The 25,594-nt window shown below is 28.4% G+C and overlaps 1 long non-coding RNA gene across 3 annotated transcripts; it reads right to left on the bottom strand.

Annotated features, from left to right (window-relative positions):
- Window positions 1–221: 221 nt before the first annotated feature.
- LOC147816098 (uncharacterized) lies at window positions 222–25,007 on the bottom strand. 3 transcript variants are annotated; one of them, XR_015431675.1, is made up of 6 exons: window positions 21,283–23,822; window positions 19,066–19,192; window positions 14,487–14,678; window positions 7,116–7,204; window positions 4,711–4,795; window positions 222–427 (listed from the first exon to the last, which is right to left on the bottom strand). It is a non-coding gene; the product is annotated as an uncharacterized LOC147816098 (long non-coding RNA). The 3 variants fall into 3 exon arrangements; XR_015431674.1 differs by lacking the exon at window positions 222–427 and adding an exon at window positions 24,476–25,007 and having other exon boundaries at window positions 4,543–4,795; window positions 21,283–21,451; XR_015431673.1 differs by lacking the exon at window positions 222–427 and having other exon boundaries at window positions 4,543–4,795; window positions 21,283–23,818.
- Between the last annotated feature and the right edge of the window lie 587 nt (window positions 25,008–25,594).

The following is a 25,594-nucleotide window of genomic DNA, read 5'->3' on the forward strand; positions in this document are numbered from 1 at the left end:
TTTGTTTTGTGTATCTGGTAACTTTGATGTATAATAAGTCTACATAGCTTCGTACCTGTCCTTGTGTTAAGTCTCTGTGTAAATATGTAGTGAAAGAACTTAGAATATGTCACAGAAGAGGATTAATTGCTTAGCCTAATATTTCCCTACCTTGCTAAAAATTCCTGTTTTCGTTGTGAAAGATGACGCCCACACAAAATATATTTTACTTACATCACTGGTTTAGCATATACAAAATAAATTATAGTATAATATCATACAGTGTTACTCATTTTTAGTTATTAGATATTTTAACCTAAGTATGGCGGAACATATCCAGATCCATCGTGATAAGCATATGAGATGAGTGTTGACCACTCAATCCCTGTTTATTCTGTATCCTTGGAGAGAGAAAAAAACTGAAGAACCATCGTCAGAGTGGGAGTACCTAGAACAACACGAGAAAAGTTTCATTACACCTTTTAAGAACTTCCACACAAAAGGATGCATTTAATCGCGTTTGTAGACCTCGAGTCCTCCTGATTTCCTTAAACGTTCTGTTGTGACAATTTGAAAGATTTTTTTAAAGAACGTGTCCATGCTATAAAAAATTTGATCTACCTGAAGTTCAGTAATCCTTCTCTGCAGAAAGATGTGAAGTTTTATGTTCTGTCTATCTTCACTCGATCTCCTCTCTTGTTTCTGCAGAGTGCAGGGTTAGTGAGGGGGAGGGAGTGAAATAAATGCTGGCGTCATAACAACAGATCTGAGAGTTTAACTGATAAAACGTCTATTTTATTAAAAATAAAAGTTCTATATTCGCTCTAGGTTGAATATCGAATTAGACTCAATTTACTAAAGATAACTAGTTAGCGAAGGAAACCGGGATGTGTCAACTTTCCATTTACATTTACTGCAGTGATATTTGATATTTTAAAATTATCCTCTTTATTACTTGCATTTTATTATCATTTCACCACCATTCATTGCTCATTTTCTTCTCAACTGCAAAATGACTCTTCCTTTGAATTTGCATTTTATAAAATATTTCGCTTTATGTAATGCCTTTGACTAAGAATTTTGAAATTTGGCTAATATTTTTTATATTCAGCTAATTTCCTGGCTAATAATTTAAATTCCTTCATGTTGGTCCTGTATCTATCTCACCCTCTTTCGCTGTGTATGTAAGTACGTATGGGTGTGTGTGCTACATAAAGAGCTTCAATTAATCACTTTATGTTATTTATTTAGCTAAATTTCTTTCTTAAACTATTATTCTAGACAAAAAGGTCTTTCTCACACGTTAATACTCACATCCTGTCTTTTAATCTACAATTTTGGTTTTCAAGTTCTGTATTATGTGTGTGTTAAACATTTTAACGTTTTTCCTTTTGCTATCTCGTGAGTAGGACTTTTTCCCTCAACCTATTTAGCAGACCAATTATAACTTTTTAAATTTCCCTTATCCCCTAAAACGAAACATTTTACGGAGATGATTGTTCTCTTTCTAATAATTATTAAATAAATATTGTGCCCTCTTCTATTGCTCCTGATGTTCCCAATATTGCCCATTGAGGTTGAGGGTTGCGTTTGTGAATTCATTCACCACGATGTGGCGGTCCCTTATAACGTAACAGAATATAATATATCTGCGAATGAAAAGTTCTATCATTAGGTATAACTGGTTTCGAGCTTTTGCTGGAAGGCGGTGGTAAATCTTAGGTTATAACAGAATGCTTGTCGAAAGTCCGAATTTTATATTAGAGCAAACTTCGGGCTTTTAGTAAGCTACTTTCGGTAAGCTTTTACTAGGTTTTACCAATAAATCCTAAGATTTACAAGATTTCGGCCTTTTACAGTAACATAATTATTCTCAGGGGCACTCTTAACTAGTAACTGTGCAATCGCGATCCTTTTCTGATCATTTCCTTACAGGGTTTCAAATTCCAATATTTTTATATGACATTACGACACAAGAATTTAAAATTGTAGAGTAATAATATTCTGACAAACTTGATGCATGAACATTTTTCCATTTAATGCTTCTCTGATCAACGAACATCATTTTAGTGACATGGGAACTTTCAAATTCGTGATGCCATACTATTATGGAAATATATTACTGTAAAAAAATTTTTTTAATGTTCAATTCAATGAAAATTAAAATGAATTATTACAGTCCTTTGACCACTTCTCAATGAATAAATGTGATTCAGTAAGGCCTAAGTCAAAATTTTTGATGGTTTTCATTTGATGGACCAACATAATCTTGATGGTAACCAACCTGAGTAACCATCACTTCAATGTAGGAATTGGGACTGCTTCTTGATGATCCAACACAGGAATAGCAACTTCTTTTGATGATATATTCCTGAGGATCAGCAAGAATTCCCATTCAACTATCATAAAAATGTATAGTTGGAACCATCATGGACCGCCACGGATTGTTGGTCCATGAGAGTTAAACTTCTCTTGATTATTTACCATTATAGTATTAAACTAGCATTTTCCATCATGGAATGATAGAAGTTTGTTGGCATTGCAAAAAATATGAACACATAATGGATGATGTTGGACCATCATGATATTCTCTGAAACCATCATAAACCATCACAATTTTTTCACATTATTTACGGTTTCTCCGGCCTTATAAAGCAGGTGAGTGTTATGATTTTATAATAAAATATTTACAAGTAATTAATTTTTTTCTTTTAATTTGAATATAGTTGCATAGAATAGAGTATAGAATATATATGGAATTCGTATAGAATAGGGTATGCAGAATGGTTTTCTAGGTCTGATTAAGACTAAGATTAAAAGAACAAAAAATTAAATTAAAAGTGCAAATCTTTCATTCCAAATATTTCAATTTGTTTACTTATGAGCATTCCTTATTAAAAATTTTTTAGTTTATAAGTAATATTTTCTTCATTAAAAATTTAAATTTTTCTATAAAAATAGTCAAAACACTTTTTTTTTTTTTTGAAATCAAATGACAAAACATTATATGTTTTCGTATGTTTCACATTATTTTAATTTTTGAAGTAATTAGATTCCTAAAATTATAGGATGTAAAGTTTAAATAGAGTATAAGATTCCTCTCTTACAAATATATATATATTAATATTTAATGACATATATATTTGTTCCTTTCTTTAAAAAAAAACAAATAACAATAGATTCTATTTTGACATCTATATTGTCACTGCGTTGCGAATAACGACACGCGATTACGAAAATTAATTTTCACTTTTTGATGCAGCTCCAGGCGGCTGCATTACAAATTCATATAGGTTTCCTGTGCTTTTATTTATTGCTCTTTGGCAATTTACATGCGTTTGTGTTTTTTTTTGTTTCTGATATTTTGATTTTGATTCGATAACAAGACTAGACACTACTCCATAGTTGATCAGCAATATATAATTTAAAATAGTCACATATTTGTAAAAGAAGTTTAGATTTTTTCCGAAAATGTCACTTTTGAGATACTTTTTGTAAAAATAATTTGGGCTAAAAAGAAGATACAGAAGGGCTGGTTCATTTCATACTCAAAGCTGACGTCACGCCGCACACAGATCTCAAAAATCAGAACTAGAGGATATGAAAAATTTGCTGCTTTCAATAAGAAATGAGCTGAATGTTCGACACTTTTCTGATACTAGCTGTCAAATTTGACACTGTTCAAAATTATTTCTGTTTAAAAATATAGTATTCATACATTTTCTTGGTATTCCTTATAGAATAATAAAAAAAATTTAGAGTTAGAAAAATACAGCAATGGTTGTCATCGTTTTTTAATTTTAGTTTTAAACTCTTTCTGTTAAGTAAAAAAAGGGCATATAAGAACACTTTTACAGTTATTTATTGTTCGATAATAATATGCAACTTGTGCATATTTAATAAAAGTGTCATAATATATTTTATTAATTGTTATGCCTCGTTTTAATTTATTTGCTTACTTATAATTAAAAGAACAATTTATTTCTATATATTATCACTTGGAAACAAAAATATTAAATGCTAATTACTAAAACAATAATTTTTGAGCATATAGAAATGGAAATAATACACGTCCTCATAAATATTGGAAATTAAGGCGTTATAATTAAAACGCATAAATATTTTCAATAATATCATTAAAATATATCTTAATTGGAAAAATTTATAAGCATTAATGTCTTATTTTTTAAATTTAGGATTTTATTTTCTACGATCAGGATTTCTTTTTTCTTTGAAGATCAGAATTAAAGAAATTCTGATTCTTCTTTTCTGTTTAAAGTTATCCTTAAACGTCTAAATAAAAAACATGAAGTATAATGTAGAAGGCTAAATTCTTCTAATATATTTTATACTTCATTTGATGTCACCTTCATATTTTCTAAAATAAAACAAGGAAAATAGCGCCTTCTCACTTTGTGTTTTATAATAATTCTTGCAGGTCGCTATCGCGCAAGCCGATTTTAAAAATTGATTGCTGAAAACAGATAAAGAAAATCACCTAAAGATTTTTTTTAAATATAAAAAACAATGAATGTATTGAAATAAGTTTAAAAAAGATGCTAGTTACAAGCGAAACAATTTATTTTATAAAGCCAGAAGTTGATGCTTTCGCCACAGTGACGTCACTGACTGAAATCAGAAGCTCGGAGAGGTACGAGTCTCTTTAAAGGAGTAACCCAGCCCTTTTATTCTCTCCTTAGCCCCGAAAAATGGTATCCTTAGTTGTTTTACCTCATTCTTAGTAGCGATAGGTTACATTTCTCTTGCCAAAGGAGGACCTGTAACTCTTCTTCACCAGAAAATTGAATGCGACCACCTGAATTAAAAAATAGGTAAAAAATAAGAAATAGCAATAAAATCACAAAATAAATGTGTACAGTGCGCAAGAAAAATCACCCAGAAAAAATTTTGTATGAATTATTGGATTTTCTCTAAATCGAACACAAAAACGTACTTTCTCTGTATAACTTTCTTTTTGTTGCATATTTGAATTCCTAACCTTCTTAAGATGCTTCATTATTGATATTACTACTCAAATAGTTTAGTTAGGAGAGCGGATGAAAGTTTGGTCCCTTAAAAATTATTTTCACTTTTAGCGTTTTTAGTCATACTTTAAAGACTAATTTAACAACATTAATTAGATTGCACCCACTCATAAAACTAATTTATCTAAAGATTATTTCATGCAAAAAACAATACTTTTTAATATTTGTTTATTAATTTTTATTATTTAATTGTGGATGAAAAGAAATTGAATTAAGGTATAAATTTTTTATACCATATAAATCAACGTATATTACTATTATGAAATCAAAAGTATGAACTATTTTTATTTAGTATAAGCCAAAAAAAATTTAAGTGAATAATTTATAAAGAAAATAATTTGAAGACAAGAAGAAATATTTAGATGGGAAGATTAGTATTTAAATGTGGTTGTTTGACGAGACGAACTTGATTTACGCACCCGTAGCTTAAAATTACATTCATACTTTTGTAGATGGATGGTGGGTTAGAATTCTTTTGCCGTTAGGCTAACCGTGGGAGGTTTTCAAGGTCTTCCTTTACCTTTCACGTAGCGCAAATGCTCGTTAGTTCCCTCAAAAACCCCTCCACGAAGGCAAATTTCTCCCAATACTTGATCCAGAAGTTCCATTGTCTTCTGGATTGGGTTCAAAATTATGAGGCTAGGAAGTTGAACATTAATAGTCGCAAAATTTCTCTAAGAAGAAAGCTGAAGAAAGCAATCTAGAACATCCGTAAATCTTTCTTTTAACTGAACGCAAACAACATTTCAAAACATATTTTTCATTAATGATTTCCTTATCGACGAACTTCTAATATAATTTCGGTGAACTGAGAACTATCGATTTCGTAATCGCATACTATTACGGATACTTATTACTGTAATCAGTTGTCGGCAGTAGCGCGCTGCAAGTAGCGAAACTACTGTATTTTCTACTTTCTTCCGTAGTCGTTCGTATCGTGCGCAGCTTTTTAAAAGAAGTTTTGCAGTGAGTGGTGCGATACGGAAAAAAAATGTGGTTTGTAGCGATCCTTGATAACTTCTTTTAACGTTATTAAATAAAGAAACCAAGTTTAAACTCAAAAAATTTCGAAAAAAATTGATGAGTAATCGGCCCAGTTGTTCCTGAGAAATCAAATTTTAAAAACCGCTCTTTTCCAAAATTTGATTTTGCAGGAACTATAAAGTACGTTTTCGTGTCTGATTTCGAGACTTAAATTATCCACTGCATTTATTAATTGGCATATTGGTGGTCATCTTCTCAAATCATTAAGATTGAGAACGTGGGGATCCGATCATTAGATCAGAAGTTATTCAGGGTGGTCCGTTTTTGCTTTACGCTCTGTACTTTATTTCTTGGAGGATATAAAGAAAGCTTTTATAACTTAAATGACCTTTGACAGTTTCCAAGCATTTCTTAAATCACTGTCGAAAAAAGCTTAGAGTTTGAAAATTAAAGGAACGAATTCGTAAAAAATGCTTTAAAATAAAAACAATTTAAATAAACAATAAAAATAAAAACATGAATTAAGACTATCTCCTCATATTTAACCAAATCAATTTTTTATTCAAAATCATTTTTAATATAGGTGAAAATTAAGATATCCAGTTAAGTTTTTGTCTTCCATAAGTAGCAAAGCAGTGACTACATTTCGAAAGTAGTTTGTAGTCGCAACATTAAAAAAGAAGTAGTTATAGTTAACTACAAAGAAAATGTAGTTTTTCCGACCACAGGATGCAACCATATTAGACTGAAGAAATCTTCAGAGCAACTGTACGTAATAATAACGTCCTCTATAGGTTTGTGAATGACGGCACGCGATTTGGAAATTTAATTATCACTTTTTCATATAGCTTGTGATGATTGCATTATATATTCATATTGGTTTACTGAACTTTATATTGATTGTTTTTCGGCCATTTTCACACAGTGTTTCGGGTTCTGACATAATTATTTGAATTTGATAATTATATTTGACACTACTCGATAGTTCAGCAACAATATACTTTTTAAATAGTCAGATATTTGTAAAATAAGACTAATTTTTTCCGAAATTGCCAACTTTTTAGCTATTTCTTGTAATAAAAAAAATAGTAGCCTTAGTTACTTCACCTCGATTTTAGTTGCAAATAGCCACATTTCACTTGCCAGTGGAGGGACCAGTAACTCTTCTTTTTTTTCAGAAAATCAATGGTGACCATCTGAAATTAATTAAGAATAGGACAAAAATAAGAAATAATAAACAAATCACAAAATAAAATAGAAACTAATTAATAAATTCACGACTTTCATGTTTTACAAGATAAATGTGTGCAATGCGCAATATATATATATAGATATATATATATACACACACACATATATATATATATATACATATATATATATTTACATATATTTTTGAATTCTAAACCTTTTGAATACAATGAGGAGATTGTGGCTCTAATTGTAATTGTTTGGTCGGGAGAACGGTTAAAAGTTTGGTCCACTAACAGTTATTTTCACTTTTTGAGTTTTTAATCTTATTTTTCAGACTACTTGAGCAATTTCTAATTAGATTGCCCCCACTCATGAAACCCATTTACCTAAAGATTATTTCGTGCAAACAATGAAGTTTTATAATCATTTATTTTTAAATTACTAAAGTTTATTGTGGCTGGAGAAAAAAGTAAATCACGAGGAATGATTTTTTTTTTTATACCATATTAATCAACATGTATTTCTAATGTGAAAAAGAAAACTTTAATAATTTCTGATGTAAATAGTGTGAATAAACTTTTTATATTTTTTTCCCTTTTTCTTTCTTTAAAAAGGGTTTCATCCCAATCAAAAGGAATTTTTCTTCATTCAAAAATATTTAAAATATACATGTTCATACTGTCATAAATTGAAAAATTATTCGTTTTTAAAGTGTTTGTAAATTAATTGAAAATGGAAATTTTTGTTTCTGAGTTTTGAAAAAAAGATTTTAAAAAGTGCTTATTTTGTATTTTTTGGAAAATAACTATTTTTTTAATTAACTTAACATTTTTGTTATTACAAATTGTTTTTTTTTTTAAAATTCTATTACGAAATAACATTTGTCTTGTGCTCAAAATTATTTATTGAAATTTCCCTTAATCGGAAGGGGGGGGGGGAGTTTGCATTTTAGAAATGAAAATGCTTATCTCTTACTTATTTGCTTATTGACTCAAAAAAATTCTTTCTTTTGTGCAATGTTTTTATTGCTTTTAGTTATCTGAGTAACAGTTAAACAAAAGCAAATAACTTAAAAATCTATAGCTTATTTTTATTCTTTTTTACTCTCTTATTTTTCCAGTTAGTTGAAGGTAACAATATAAAATTTAAAAAATAATAATGTCAAGACAAAAACTTAAAAATTTTTTTTGATCAACCTTTTGGTAAATAAATTTTAAATATTCATAAGTCAGTTTAAGCTCTTTAATATTACTTTTGTTCACATATGTGGACCTTCGCTTTTTAGATTCAAGAAAAACAGTGTAATAAAATTTATAGTTTTACCCTCACTGAAACATTCGTGAACGTTCAAGCTTTCCAGCATTTCCATACAGTCCCTGGCGAAATTATTAGTTGCACTGTAATATTCTATATAAAATCTTAATTATCAGATGATACTATACAGGTTTATTGTTCTTACGCGATTTGCACTTGTTTTCGATCGTGTATCAATTGGTTAAATTAGACGATATATAATATAAATTTAATGATTGGATAAATTAGACGATATATTATATAAATATAGAATATTTATTACATTATGTATTATATTAGCATAGTATAATAATTAGACCAAATTATTAGATACACTGCGTTCTATAATTACATGTGTTGCACGAGTACATATGCAATACTTTTAAATTTAAACATAAATGTAATGGGTTTCTATGGAGATTTTTTATATGCTTCCCATTTGTGTTTATTTTTAACATATTGCATTACAATGTTAACCAATTAATACACAAACTTAAACAAGCGTAAACCGGTTACAGCCGCGTTAAAACGTTAAAGTTGCAAAGTATCACCTGATTATTAAGATTTTATGTAGAATCTTACAGTGCGTCTAATAATTTGAGCAGAGTTTGTTGATTCAGAACATTTAAAGTATTTGGTAAAATTCCACATAAAAAGAGTGATTTTTAATAAAAGGCCACTAAAAGCATGTGCGCGAAAACTTAAAAAAGCAGTTTTAAATATTATAAAATGTGATAATTCTAAAAACAATTATTGTTCTTTTGACTTAGTAGTTCTGTTATCTTTATGAAGCTCTTAAATTTATATTTATTTGACATTTAAAAATAGTATCAACAGGAATATACATTGTGTACGTTGATAGGTATGGCGACATAGATTTAATCACTTTAACTTTTTGAATAATGTTGAAATGCAATCCCCGAGTTTTAAATATTTCTACTATAATTGATGTTAGATTCTTTACAATGATTATTGATTTTGTATAATTAAAATAGTTTTGAAACTGAGATTTGATTCAGCATTGCATTACACTTAAATATAAAACTCCGCATTTAAAAAAAATAAATTAAATAACATTTAACACTAGAAAAATTTATCGTCTTTTACTCAGTTAAAACTTGAATTCTGCATATGTGTGCTGAAAATTATTAGCCCCCTGGCAAAATAATTCATATTTTGTTTTTCTTATTATGTTTTACGGCCTGTGTCATAGTTTTAATGTCCGTTTGGAGGGGGTTTATCTGTTTCTTACATTATATATGTATGTTACTGTGAATGCCCCAAATCAGTGGTTGTTGACTTCCACCGGTGAATGTTGACAATCACATCGTAGCTGTGGTAAATGTGCAAAATATCAAGTTAAGTGCCCTTGCTCGGTATGCCCTACATCAATGTTTTTTAAAGCTCTAGAGCCACTGCCCTCTTTGCATTTAACCGGTAATCCCAACTCTGATATTTCTCCAAAGCTATCTTCAGCAGATATAAGAATATCGAATAAATATAACTACATCAATGAATAAATTAACAACAAATCGAATATAACAAATATTTCGGACATTCACCAGTGACGATCGACATTATAAATAAGTTAAAATGGAAAAAATGAGTATATATATATGTATCTAAATGCAGGGTGATTCTAAAAAGATGGGCTAAATTTTAGGAAGTTATAGTACACACCCAAGCAAACAATTTTTATAAAAGAATGCATGGTCGAAAACAAAACCCAAAACCGCTAGAGGGCGTCAAAGCTTATGTTCTTATATGAGGCAAAAACACACAAGGAACGATGAAGTTAAGTTATAAAAGCAAATTTAATGGCATGTGCTTACAATAAGTGTTCAAAACAGTGGCCGGCAGCGGCTATGGTGGTACAACGGCGAAGAAAAGATAGGCGAACTTTCCCTGCAGCGGCCGAAAGCTTGTCAACAAATAACGTAGCGCAGTAACTCGCAATAGGAATGGAGCTTTCTCGTTTGCATCAAACAACTTTCCAAATGCGCCAGCACTTTCGCGTTTTGTTTTCGACCATGCATTCTTTGATAAAAATTTTGCCCATCTTTTTAGAATCACACTGTATGTATATAAATACGATATATATATATATACATATATATATATATATATATATATATACATACATATATATACATATACATATCATAATAAATAAAAACAGAAAAACACGAAGAAAATTAAGAAAATATATCAAATAGATTTTCTTTACCTTTAGGTATGCTAACAGAATGGAAATGGGGTGTTTATAATTACTTTAAAAACTTTGTTTTCAATAATAAGGACAATTTAAATAACAGTAACAATTCAACAAATTTTTCCAAAATTGTTTAATCTATTAAGCAACTTCAAAAAAATTTTGAATTATTCCCATAGACAAAGCTAACAATAATTATGCAATCTTCTGTAAAAAATTCTATGTTGAACTTTTAAATACGGAATTAAAAAAAAGTAAAAATTTTAAACTTAGTAAATTAAACAATATTGTCGTTAAAAAAATTTTAGCTTTATATAAGAGATTAAAAATTAAAATTAGCAATATACAATTTCCTTACTTAATTATCAGTCCTAAATATACATACATACATATATATACACACAACTTATTTTTTCTCCAAATGTCTATATTAAAAAAAAAAAAAATTTTTTTTTTCTTCTCTTAACTACAACATTTACCGTACAGTAGCTCGTTAATCAAGTAAGGAGGTTTTTTCCACCAAGCCCTCCCCAAAGCTACGCACTGCTTACTGTAGTAAAATAGAAATTAAATAACTGTAAAATATTTTTTTTATATTCCTTTATACTTTATATTTTTCATATTCCTTTATACTTTTTTTATATTCCTTTATGTCAAGAGGTTAAGAAAGAGATGGGCATTATTGATATCTTTCGGAAATTACTCACAAAATTGTTAAAAATTAAAATATATCATTGTTGAGTTAAAAAAAACTTCTATAATAAACTAGCACTATCTGAATTTATTGTATAAAAATTTTAAAAAATCATCATCAAAAGCAAAGTCATAAAACGAATTATTAATGTTTCTTGTTTTTTTTCCTTCCTTGCTAACAATTCACCTGTTGCTGTATGCTTTCCTAACATACTTATGCATACTAATTATTTTTTAAAAGCATAATTGATGTTTCTGCAACTGTTTTGATTGCATGTCTTTCATTTCAATTTAACTCATTAATAGTTAGGCCATTTGACAGACTTACAAGTCTGAAAGTTATAATTATGTTTTTAAGAGTTGTGAATCTTTAATAGTAATTATTTTTATTTTATAGTAATTATATTTATTTTTTTCAGCAAGTTTTTTTGATTGCCATTAAAAGATGGCCATAAAAGATGGAGGAATTGGGGTGGGTCAGCAAACAGGAGGTTGAGTCCACTGATTAATAGTTCAGGTTCACACTTATAGATTAATGGGTAGGGGGCTGGGGTAGCTCGGTTGGTAGGGCACTGGGCCCATGTCCAAGAGGTCGTGTCCGAAGATTCTAGGTGTATTAAAAGGTGACTGGTGCACGTTAAATCTGTCAAGTCACAAAGTCATCCATGTTCCCATACGTGCAGTTACGCCCCATTGCGTCTAATGCAAAGTTCAATGCACTGACCAGGTTTCATTTGAATGACCCTCTTACTTCAATTCATACTTTTTTTCCACATGTTTTGAAAAGATAAATTATCAGCATAATTTGCAATTATAAACACTTTTCTTTCAATAAAGTGTTCTTGTAAAAATTGTAATAACTATATATTTTAAATTTTTACATAAATTTTCGAAAAAATAAAATATTTTCTTAATATTAGCCAAATAAACGTAAACTCAGGTACTTTTTTAAAATATAGTACTTTGGTTTGATTATTAACATTGTGCTACACAGAATGAACTACTACAGATTGTCCAGTGTTCATAAATGGTTAATTTAAATATTTAGTACACACATGGAAGTTCCTAATATCACACTATAAACAAGCCTAATTTACACACTACACCTATATATAAATAAAAGATTAAGAAACTATTTCCAGCTCACAATAATATATTTTACGTTATCTGTAAATACAATTTGCTTAATATGCCATCAAATATCCAATCATACAAATGAATAGTTTTGCTATACATTGAATCCTAAATAAAAACAGATTTGAGTTTTATTTAAGATTAAGTAATTTTAAGTTGAATTATAATGTTACTATTGAATAAACATATACTATGCAAACAGAAAAATCTTTTAAACATATACAGTTTCTGGCCAAATTATTAGACGAACTATACGATTCTATTTTAAATCTTAATTATTAGGTGATACTATACATCTTTGTTGTTTTTACGTGGCTGAAACCGGTTTGCACTTCTTCATTTTCGTGTATCACTCTGTTAAATTAGACGATATATAATATAAATTTAACGATCGGATAAATTAGACGGTATATTATATAAATATAGAGTATTTATTATATTAAGTATTACATTAGTATTAGACGCACTGTAGTTTTTTTAATGATATGTTTTGCCTGAGTTTATATGCAATACTTTCATATTTAACATACGTGCAGTGGGTTTTTATTTGAGAGATTTTTTATATACTTCATATTTGTATTTATTTTTAACGTATTGAATAACAATGCTAACGGATTAATACACGAACGTAAACAAGTTCTAACCGGTTTCAGTCGAGTAAAAACAATAAAGCTGTAGAGTATTATAATTAAGATTTTACATAGAACCTTTAGTGCGTCTAATAATTTAACAAGGATCTGCACATCTGTAATTAGTTAAAAATTAATACAACTGACTAATGAACATCTTAAAAATATTTAACTGCTTATAATTTCTGATTCATCACTATATATAAAAAATAAATGCTTTTTTCTGACGAATGGGCACATTATTTTATGGGGTTCGTGGCATGTTTAGAGGCAAAATTAAATTGCGGTTTTCTGGTCTAATCTTAGCTAAAGCTAGTTTTTGTTTTATTTTTACAGACGGATAGAGGAAAGAAAATTTCTGGTGAGGAAGTGTGGACTGACAATCTATAATAAGCAAACCGGGATGTCGCGCGCCAATTCCTCAAAGCGAAAGTTCGTCGTCGGCACAATTCATCACAGACACAATTCTTTGTGGGCAAAATTCGTCACGATGATAATTTCATCGTTGGCACAATTCGTCGGCAATTCATCTTTGGCACAATTTCATGCGGTAGCATTGAAATGCATCTATAAACGATGTATTTTAATGCATACATTTATTAAAGATGTATATAATCTTTTAACGATGTATTTCAATGCATACATTTATTAAAGATGAATATAATCTTTTAACGATGTATAGCAAAAACTCTTGCATTGCTTACAAAACTATATATTTAATTTTTGATCGGTCATATAATACAAAACCATCAAGGAGGGCGAATGGCTTATGATTCGCTTATCGTTACTTACAAGGCGGTGGAGGGCTATTTATTTTATTTTATAACTGTCCCAATTAGCCGACCCAATTTAGGATTTAACTACTAATGTGCAATTGTAATTTTGATCACAATACAGAAGACAAAGGAATTCATAGATCAAATATTAGGAGAAATTTATCTTTGATGTGGAGTTTTTGGTGGAACTCGCATTTGCGTTACATGAAGAGGAAACCAAGAAAACAATCTTAATGGTTCTATCAGATGAAGTCACCCATTATGAGTTCCAATCTTAATGGGTGACACCTGCTAATTAATTAGTGTAATTATTAATTAAGTTACGAAATCAAACAAAACGTGCTAGCGCAAAATTGTACTTTTTCTGAATAACCATGCATTTCTTTTTTACATATTTCGATTTCTGACTCTTGAAAATAGTTTAGTTATTTTTGTTTAAAACTTTACACAAGACTTTCTTTTAGAACTATGTTTGATTTAGTACCCCGCAGTTTTCTAACTTAAAAGTTTCTAATCAATATGAATATCAAGACAGAAACTAACTTACTTTCTTCTCCTATGACTCTCCACACGCTGATGATGAAAACATGCGTTGCCATAAGTAGAGAGTTCTTATCTACGAAACCTCTAGTCCATTTCGATCACGAATAGCAAAAAGTTAACATCAAGCACAGTTCTCAATACACTTCGGTGGACAAATTTTGTCATCATTCCCCTTCAACTGCAATAACGACTTCTCCTGCAAGAGACATCGTTTTTCTGTTACAACTTTGGAGCAACAATTATCTCAATGCCGAAAATGGTGGCAACTACTTTACACCAAAGTGAAACACCATAAATAACTCTTTGTACTTAAGTATTTTGTTATCCAAAGAACAAAAAATAATTCTTGAAATAGTGAAACACCGAAAATGTCCTTTTAAAAATACTTGGTTGTTAAAGTAGCTGCCACCATTTTGGTATTCAACAACACTAAAATTTAAAATTTCAGTAAGATATGATACACATAGCTGCCATTTCTCCTGGATTTACCAGTCGACTATTGGATTTTGCCATTTTCTCCTGGTCTACTCGTACAATAAAAATTTTCCTGGTTTTCGGACATTTCAGAAAAGTCCCTATTCCCTAAAAGATAATTTATCGCTTGCTTAAATTTTTAAGTACTAATGCATACCTGCCAACTTTTACGCATTTGGCGTAAAATTTTATTTTTATATTTAAAGTGGTATTAAATATATTTTTTCCCCTTTATAATCTTAATTTTTAAATGATTTTGATCACCACTATTCTTAAAAAAATTAAGCATATATATTAATATGTGTCACTATCATAGTTGTCAGTTTAAGCTTTTTGAAATACAACAGATTTCTATGCTTAAAATGGAAATTTTAATTCCTTTTAATACCACAGGAAAAAATCATAACGGAAAGAATTAAAAGTTGGCAGGTATGCTAATGAATAATAAATTGAACTTAATTTATATTAATCAGTTTAAAACTTTTCTTTTTCTTTGTTCCAAAAATTTCAGTTTATTTTTATTCTGTACTTCCTTTTTAAATTATAATATAGTATGAAGTAAAAATCATCAATTTGGGGTGCATATATACACTAATTCTTAAAATAAAGTTTGTTTGCTAATCAAACTTAGATTTATCAAAGATTAAGATGAACTCAAACTAGGCTTAACCAAATAAAAGAGACTCAAAAATAAATATGATAAAGTTTGTAAGTTTTTGTATTTTCATGACAAAAAAAAAATCTCCTAACTTCCCTACATGAAAAATATTTAAAGTATTATGGAACAGTTATTATTTCGTAAAATCTACTAGATATTTTCTTATCCATGTTGACAGCTATGGATACACATAAGAGTCAGCAAGAAACTTATTTCAAAATAAAAGTTACTTCGAAAAAAAAAGTTTGAAAGTTATTTAATTCGAATATTATAATAAAAGGTAATTATCATTTATTTAAGTTGCATAAATACACTAATTCTTAAAATAAAGCTTGTTTGCAAATCAAACTTATACACATCAGAGAGGACATTAAGATAAAATCTAACTAGGCTAAACCAAATAGAGGAGAATCAAAAATTAATATTATAAAATTTAATGGAATTGACATTTTTATGTAAATATTCTAATGAAAACATAATTATTTTTATTACACAACTCATGCCTTTAATAACAACTTCTGTTATTTGTTACTAACTTGCCTTTAATAACAGTTAACTTTGTTTCTGTGGAATGTTCAGTAGCGAGTGAGATAAATGTTCCACCGTCTCGTGATCTATTATAAACAATCAACAGTTGCCATCTGACGGCTTTCAAGAAAACTCCAAAATTAGCAAAAATAATTAATAAAGCAAATAAATGCATCTAAGCTTCCTCAATTAATGGTATTCAGATTTCACTTCAAGTGCGTATGAATACCCAATTCAGTATAAGCTACAAATAAAGTATTTACTCTTTTCAAGTTGATATTTGTTCAAAAATTGAGTAGCAGAATTTTTAAAATAGTTGGTAAAACAATTAAAAAATAAATAATAAGTTCGTAACTAATTACATTACAGGTTTATATGCATTTAGTACACATTTTGAGTATTTAAATAGTACAGTTAACTAAACGGTACCAAATAGTGTACATTTTGAGCACTCCTGATGATAATTAAAAGCACTAATGATATTAGAAGTTCCATAAATATCAGAAATAATTGCTACAATATCTGAATTAAAAATTAAAATAATCTGAAATAGTTTTGAAATTTCACAGAATAAGATAAGTATAAGATAAGTAAACTAAATATTTTTCAGTGATAAGGCAGGGTAGCGTAGAAGTTCTGCTTAAATGTCATTAAAAAATTCGACGAATGCCACAGTGAAAAGGTTTAACCATTAAACTACGGCCTAATAAATTTATTCACAAAAGCAATATCATTTTTCTACACGTGGAAGAGTTTAGAACATTTTAAAATACATATGTAAAAGACTGGCTTGTATTTTTATGTCGTATAGTATGCGAAATATACCTTTTTAATTCCTTAATTATTAATTTTATTTTTATTGATTAAGGCTTTAAAAACTAAATACTTTTTTCACTCAGACATAACACACATTTTACACAAACTTACAGAAAAATGAGTAAGTATTTCTATAAAAATTGCACAAATTGAAAGTGCCCAAAATCACCGTAGTCCAGATAGTGTATCAGGCTGGCCACTAACATTCAGTAAAAAATTTCTTGACTTTCCTCTGAGTTTTAAAACCAATGGTGTAATTTCATTATTTGTAACTAATACAACACGTTTTTAAACAAAATTTTTATTGAAGTATCAATACTTTTTAAAGAAAAAAAATCTTTTTTTAACATTTTTCGAGAGTGAATTCTGGTAGATAATAGACGTCATTTATAATCGTCTAAAAAACATTATGAACAACATACACACATTGTTTTTCACCATATTACTAATTCTTGAATAACGTACAGTGGTTAAAAACTTTCAAATAACAAAATTGGGAAACTAAATTCATTCAAAAAAAAATTTTTTTTCAAAAGAAAAAAAAAAGTATGACATTTAAAGAATATGACAAATTTGTTCATAAGTGTCAAACTCATTGATCTGAATGATATTTACTTCATTATTTATTACATAGTTAAAATCCAGAACAAATAATGGACTTAGTAAATATGCCCAGAATGACAAATACAGTCAACGAATACAATCGGCTCCAACCAAATCTATGCAATTCAATTATTACAGGTTATTCAATTAAAACAGAAAAGCCAACTTGTTCCGGACAGCAAATACATATTTTAAAGTGGGAGTTTATCAATTGTGATTCTTGGTTTAATAAATTCAATTTAGTAGATTTTTATCCACAACTATTTCGAAATAATTCGTAGGCTTATATAATTCACCACTTTATGGTATTACTATCATTCTATTCCTTTTAAAAAGCAAGCAAAAATTGTCAAATATTTTCAAAATTTACCGTTTTTTAAAATTATTTTGGCGCGTCCGAAGCAGTTGGCATCTCTGTTAAAATGTAAATGCAATATTTAATCGTAAATTCTAAATTTTTGCGAAATTTTATTTTTTAAGGGTATTTAATGCGTAGTATAGTGTTTTGATAAAATACACTCAGTCTTATGATTAATGAACAATTATAATTAAAACTGTCTGTGTTAGTATCAGAAAATATAAAAGTAATTTAAAGTTACATAAAAATAAATCAATATTCGTGAAAAGTATAACACAGATATACAACAATTTAAGAAACATTTCTCCCAACAACAAAAATAGCAAACAAAAACCAGGAGAATTGATAGCAAAATTCAGTAAATTGTTCTGCAGCTATGATATACAAATATTTACATTAAGTATTAAAAAAATTTTTGATGTGGTAATTGGAAATGTAAGAATACCAATAATAATAAACGATTCACACAAGTAAAAAATATTTTTATCCAGCGAATATTATTATGTTTCGGATAAAAAAATTAATCTTAACCCGTACCTTCTCGCTCCATTCAAAATATACCGGTATGATGTTCCACCCTCTATTTCTCATGACCGTGATATTTCCAGGCTGATGTTTTCTTAAAAGTAATCAACCTTATTTCTTATGTCCCGAATTATGCATATTACCTACTCTACACACCAGATGGCAGTGCAAGATTATTCGCCACGTGTTTGGAGATAGTTTATTTTAAATCAGCACTTATCAAACATGAAAGCTCAAAATTAACTCAAAAATTAAAAATGAGTACATCGACTGTATAAACACTTAGTTTTGTATAATTTTCTTTTAAAAAAAGTTACGACTGCTTTCTTCAAAATTATGCGACTATTAAGGGATAAAATGCAATCTTTCACTTAATTGATTTTGATATCGAATCAATTCATCAAAAAAGATCTTTTTTCTAACTCTATAAAATTTTTTACACTAACAATTATGGTTTAACAATTACATTATGATTTAACAATAATGATTTGCAATTTAATGGTTTAACAATTACACTAGCAATTACTACAATATACCCTAGTACTGAACTTTGAAAATGCTAAATTATGCAATATTTTTGAACTTTTGTTATCAAAATATCTGAGATTTAAGAAGACGTACCAAAAGCTCTTCAAGGTCACAGATGCCTGCACTCCACTTTTGTCACTGAGTAGACCACTGCCGGGACTGTAGCCGCACAACGCACAATCATACGAATCATAAGGACTCATCAGACTTCTTCTAAATCCTAGAAATTTGCAAATTTTTGTTACAGTCTCAAACATATTACTTTAAAGTACATTAATTTTATTCCCTTTATTATTTTTCATATTATAATATTTTATTAATTAAGTATTATTTTTTTTAAACTTTAAAAACAAACAGGAAACTATCAAGGTTTTATCTTTTCAATAGGAGTTCTGGGTGAAAAACTAATCTTTTAATTATATTATACGCTTTTTTCGACAGTGGTTCACGAAATGTTTGGAAATTATCAAATATTTGTGATTTATGTGATCAATGCTTTTTATATCCAAAACATTGAAAGAAAAATATCGGTTTTTATTTCATTCTTTTTTATAGCTTATACTTGATTGCTATTTTACGCTGAAACACTATGTATTGCACTCTTTAAAATCACACATTTAGTTTATAATTATTTCAAATTAATCGACCTAATATAGCGATATTGTTTGGCCTTTTTTTACAACAGTGGTCAAAAACCCTAAAAACCCCAATTTATAATCCAATTTTTTTTCTTCAAAATTTTGTCTTCCTCCCATATTTTGAGCGTCAGGTATCCAAATATGTAAAAAAAATGTCTTTTTATTCAGATAAATTATTTTTTGTTTGTTTCTGATTTCGTAATTTAATGAATTGTTAGTACTAATTAAATAACATTTTGGTAATCCCCTCTGGAACCAATAAAATTTCCAATTAGTTGTTGAAAATTAGATTATTAGACGGAATGTCTGGAATTTGTACACGGAACATTAAAGCTAAATAATTTGAGATAAATAAGTAATCAAAAGTATTTCAATGTTTTAAAATGCGATTCATGAGATTGGTTATAAAATGCAAGCATGTATAGAGAAGCTTACATACAGGTTCATGTGGATTTTCCCTCGTTGAAGTTAGATTACAAAATGTCGATAAGTGAAATATGTTCTATTTGCTGAATAATTCGTTTTGCTGACGAAACATTTTAGTGGAATAACGATTTCGTTCGATGGGCTAACGTATCGTGGAATAATTTCAAATGTTGCTCGCAATCAAAATTTTTGGTTATATAAGAAATAGTCAATTCATCAGAAATCAGATACAATTCGTTTTGGCTGTAACTCTTTTAACAGTTGGACTAAAAAAAAATTTTGATAGGCTCCCCAATAACGGTTAATGTGATTGTTTGAACAAAAATTATTTAAAACTTTTTTTACCATATCTGACCAACGAAAATATTTGTTGGTCTATTGCTCTAACATAAATAGGTTAATTTCACACTTCTTTCTTTCTGGCGAAAACTTGTTTAGACAAAACTTTTACCCGTGGGGTAACAATTTTAACTTTTGAAGATAAATTCAATCTTGTGTTTTTTAGGTTAAAATTCGGCTAAAACTTGTTTTGACTGCAGTTTTTTTTATAATCTGCTTATAATTTATCTTATAATTTAACAATATCTTATAATTTATCTTATAATTTAACAATATCTTTTTTAATTTTTGAACAAATTTTTAGCTTAAAATAAAATAATGATGAGCGCTGACATCTAGCTTAAAATAAACTATCTATCTCTAAACTAAAATAATCTAATACTTCCATCTGACCTTGAGAAATATATATGATTCGGGGCATAAGAAATGGATTGTCTGAATCTTTTTTTCGCGTATTACTTTTTAACACTATCAGCCTGGAAATATCACGACCATGAGGGAATAGAAAGCAAAACTTTGTCATTTTGACAGGAACGAGATATTTCGGCGGCTCCTCTGACTGAACTACTTTCTCAATCAATCACGGCAACTCCATAATTTGCGAGAAAAAAAGTACGTTTATTCAAGGGAAGTAGATTTGTTTGTCTAACTTAATTAATAGTTAATTAACACATTTGATGTTACTTTTCTTTGTACCATTATGATTCAACCTTCGATCTGGTTACTAGAACAAAAGTTATTTAGAATTATATCTATTAAATTTTTCGCATAGTGCATATTAGCATAAAAAAAATTATACAATAAAAAATTTAAAAAAACACTGCTTTGTGCAATGTGTATTTAGTTTTAAAATTAATAGCAAGATTTTAAATAGTCGATAAAATAGATTGAAAAATGTTTTACTTACAAATAAAATGGCAATATTCCAAAATAAATTTTCTTGCGTTGTTAGGTCTATATCGTCTATATCAGGCAGTCAGTCCTACAGGATCATTTTGGAATTATTCTAAGCAACATAACAGATCCTATTTTGTCAGATTCTTCCTCTTTGTCAGGGTATTAAGCAGAAATGTATGCTATAAAGATAAATTACGTGAGTTTATGATAAATTAGAGACATGGTAAGTTTCAAAAATTGTACAGGTCATAAGAAAAGAAATTAAAATTGGAAAAAGTTAAAGATATTGGAAACAACTGAAACACAGCATAATAAAATCATTAAACTTACCCAAATTTTTGATGAAAAGAGCTAAAAAAAAGGTTAAAAAGCAATAAAATAAATTAGATAAAAACCAGAAAAAAATGAACTTAAGAAAAAAAAATTTCTATGAAACACATTAGAAAAGAAATGAGAAAACAATTTTTAAAAAATAAAATTAATAGTATAAAATATAATTATATCAAATATAATTATATAAATTAATTACATAAAATTAATAACATGAAAATTAAAATTTGCAAAGAATTGGAAGACATGACATAATGGACATAATCGGAAATACTTGGACTAAATATTAAAAAAAAAAAAAAAAAAAAACAGAAAAACGAATGCGAAAGATGGAAGATAAGGAAAACAAAGTAGACCGATGGTCACGAATGGATTTGATCAGTTGCACTAGAACGGAAATGTTACTAATCAGAAAAACTAGAGCACACATCATAAAAGAAAAGGATGAAAAAACATAGAAGGAAAAATGGTACACCAACTGGAAAAAAAAAACACTCATCGAAAAAAAACATACATATTCAATTAACAAAACAAATAAAAACACATTCGAACTAAATACAGAATATTTTAGAAATTATATAGAAAATCATTGGAAATGAAAACAGCACAAAAATTGGATGTAGGAACAGAACTCATTAAAAATAAAAACAAAAAATATTTAAAAAATTACACATAAAAGAACAGCACATGCATTGAAGATAAGCAGAATATACATATTAATAAAAAAAAAATTTGGAAATAACTCAAAAAATTGAAAAGCGAGAAATACAGAGTTCGGGGAATAAAACGATTCACATATAAACTAAGAGAAAAGATACGAAAAACGAAATAGGGAAAACAAAACATGAGTGGATTTGACCAACTTTAATTTAGAGAAAATATTAACAATCGAAAAACATCTGCAAGAATTACAGAAATAGTACACCACTTGAAAAAACAAAGAAGATAAGGGGAAAAAAAGGAAAGATACAAAACACTTACTGGAAAAAAACATTCATTGAAAAAGAAACACATTTGAAGTAAAAACATCAGCACACATTTGAGATAAAAACAGAACGAACAATACAAACAAAGCCAGAATGTACATTGGAAATTGAAATAGAAGGGATGAAAATTAAACCAGAGTTTTAGGGCAGCTGTAATTAAAAACATACATATACAAAGACACATACTTAGGAATAAAACAAAACACTCAAAAAACTGAAAAACAATGAATAAAATTGGAAAGCGCATAAAAAAAAATAATGTTTTAAAAGTTGGAGAAACGAAAATTGGAAGAATAAAAATACCAAATAGAAGTTCTTAAAATTACTACAGAAAACTGAAAAATACTGAACACGGAAAACATAAAGATTCACTTATAAACAAGGAGCGAAGTTACGAAAACAATATAGAGCAATAAAATTTTAAGTGGATTTGATCAACTTCACTTGAACAAAAATATTGCCAATCGAAAATCTCCCTAAAACAGACAAAGGAAAAACATGGAAAAAATCAAAACAAGGTAAAAAAAAAGCAAATCTTCTGAAAGCTAAAGAAAAATATAGAAAAAATGCAACAAAAAAATTATTACAAAATCTCGCATTAAAGAAATGGAACGCACAGTGGAGGAAGAAAATTAGAAAAAGATTTGCAAGAAAAAAAAAAAAATTGGAACACATATTTTGAGAAAAAAACTGGAACAAACGCTGAATGCAAAAAATAATTGGAATACACAATGAAAAATCTAAATTGGAGCATATATTGGAAAATAAAGATTGGAATACATATTGGATTAATAAAAATTAGAACAATTATTAGAAAATGAAATTTGGAGCAACTATAATGAATTAAAACAGAAGACGTATTGGAAGATAAAAATTTGAACACATAATAGAAAACGCATTGAAATAAAAACAGATAAAAAAACACTCTGAGAAAGCTACAGAAAAACTTGGAAAATGCAAGACACACTAAAAATGCACTGATTAAAAAATGGGACCACATTGAAAGAAACTAATAGGAACACATAAATTGAAAGAAAAAAAAAACATTGGAAAGTACACTGGATGATAAAAAAAAAATTTGGAGCACACTGGATAGATTATAATACCAGAATAAAGTTCTGGAAAACAAAATAGAAAAAAACAAAGAATGAAAAAATTGTAAAACACATTGGATGAACTATAACACCAAAATAAAATACTAAGAAACAAAATAGAATAAAAAAGGATGAAAAAAATGGGAACACACACTGGATAATACTAGATAAAATACTAGATAATACTAGAAAACAAGCTAGAACAAAAAAGGATGAAAAAACTGGAAAACAAATCAGTGAACACATGAATAGTAGTGATTTGGAAAGCAAAGTGAAAAATATTGGGGAAAAAAGGACACAAAACACACTAATTTGAAAACAAAATAAAATTGGAAAACGCAAATACAATGATATGGTACCAATGAAATTCGCCGCTAGTCATTTGGAAAAAGAAAAGCGTAAAAAAGGATAAAATTGGAAAATGAAGTAAGAGAAAACATGATGAAAAAGTTTGAATAATATAGAAAACGAAACAAACGAAATTCGTCGCACATAATTTAAGAGCGGGCGATTCTCGAGCGCATGTTGAGAGCGGCGCACCTGAATGAAAAATACGATAACCGACGCGTCGGTCCGTCGCGACGGGCAATAAAACAAGACCCGAACTAAATTCATTCCAATAATAAATGATGGCCATTTAATTAAACAAAACGTAAGATAAATAAATACATTACCAGTACGATCTTACGTTTTAACATAGAAAAATGCACAACCATTTTGTGATCGTCACGTAAAAAAATCTTTTTACATTAATTAAAACTTACCTCTAACTATTCAATTAATTAAAACTTACCTCTTACTATTCAATCCGATTACACTCATGAATGCAGGTACTTACTGGAGTTCTTAATTTTAAATTTCTTGGTTAAAAGTTTCCTGCAGTCTCTAGGGAGGAAGAAAATTAAACTGGATTCATAATGAGCAATCGAATGACTCGTTCCATGTGTAAATGCAGTTATTCATTCCTTTGAAAATAGTTTGTTTCTTATGCATATGTTACAGTGAAAGACCGAAAGATTTATATACAATACATTAAAATCTATACAAATCGTTATGTTAGATTCCAAGTTAATTCTGCATATCGTTAAAAATTATTGTGAATGCAACTCGTGGCTTGTGCAATGTCACAAGCTCACATTTTCGATAAGCTCAAAATTCGATAAGCTTCTGCAAAGCTCAAATTTGTATTTTGGCACTATTTTATAAGAACTTTAAATGAAAAAATAAATTTAAATATTAAAATTCACAAAAACAAATTAATTGAAAATTTTCAATCAGTTTATTTTCAAAAGTTATTTTTAATATCAAATTTAGAAATTATGCATTTTCAAGAAAATTTCAAGCACTGCATTGATAATAAATTGTAAAATAGTACCTAAAAAATAAAAAGTAAGATAGTTAGGTATATAAAGCACACGTAGAATTTAGTTATTAGAAGCAAACAAAATCTAGGAATAAAAAGGTGAAAAGCAATTATGGGTTAAAGGTAAGGGAGAAAAAATTATTATGCAAAAAAGAAATCAGATTTAAGAAAAATATACATAGAATGAAATAACACGGAGTATAACAAAAAAAAATAACCAGAAAATTAAATCGATAGATTTAAGGAAAAGGAATTAAAAAAACATGCAAAGGGAGGAAAACCTAAAATTGTGAATGAAACACGCAAAAGGAAGTAAATATGCAAGAAATTTAGGAATATATTTGAAATTTGACCCACCCTCCTAATTTGAATTACGCATTAATATGAAAGTAACTCAAGAAGTTAAATTCCGTATTTTTGCAAGGAAAAAAAAGAGAGAAAAAAAAACACTGATGTCCTCACATATACACTATGAGTGTGATAGGTATATCGATTACAGCCCATGAATCAATAGAATGACGCAAGTCATACATATGAAATCACTGCTTA

This window comes from Parasteatoda tepidariorum, chromosome 2 (assembly GCF_982258835.1).
Source record: "Parasteatoda tepidariorum strain Cologne lab strain chromosome 2, Ptep-v5.0, whole genome shotgun sequence".
NCBI lineage: Eukaryota > Metazoa > Arthropoda > Arachnida > Araneae > Theridiidae > Parasteatoda > Parasteatoda tepidariorum.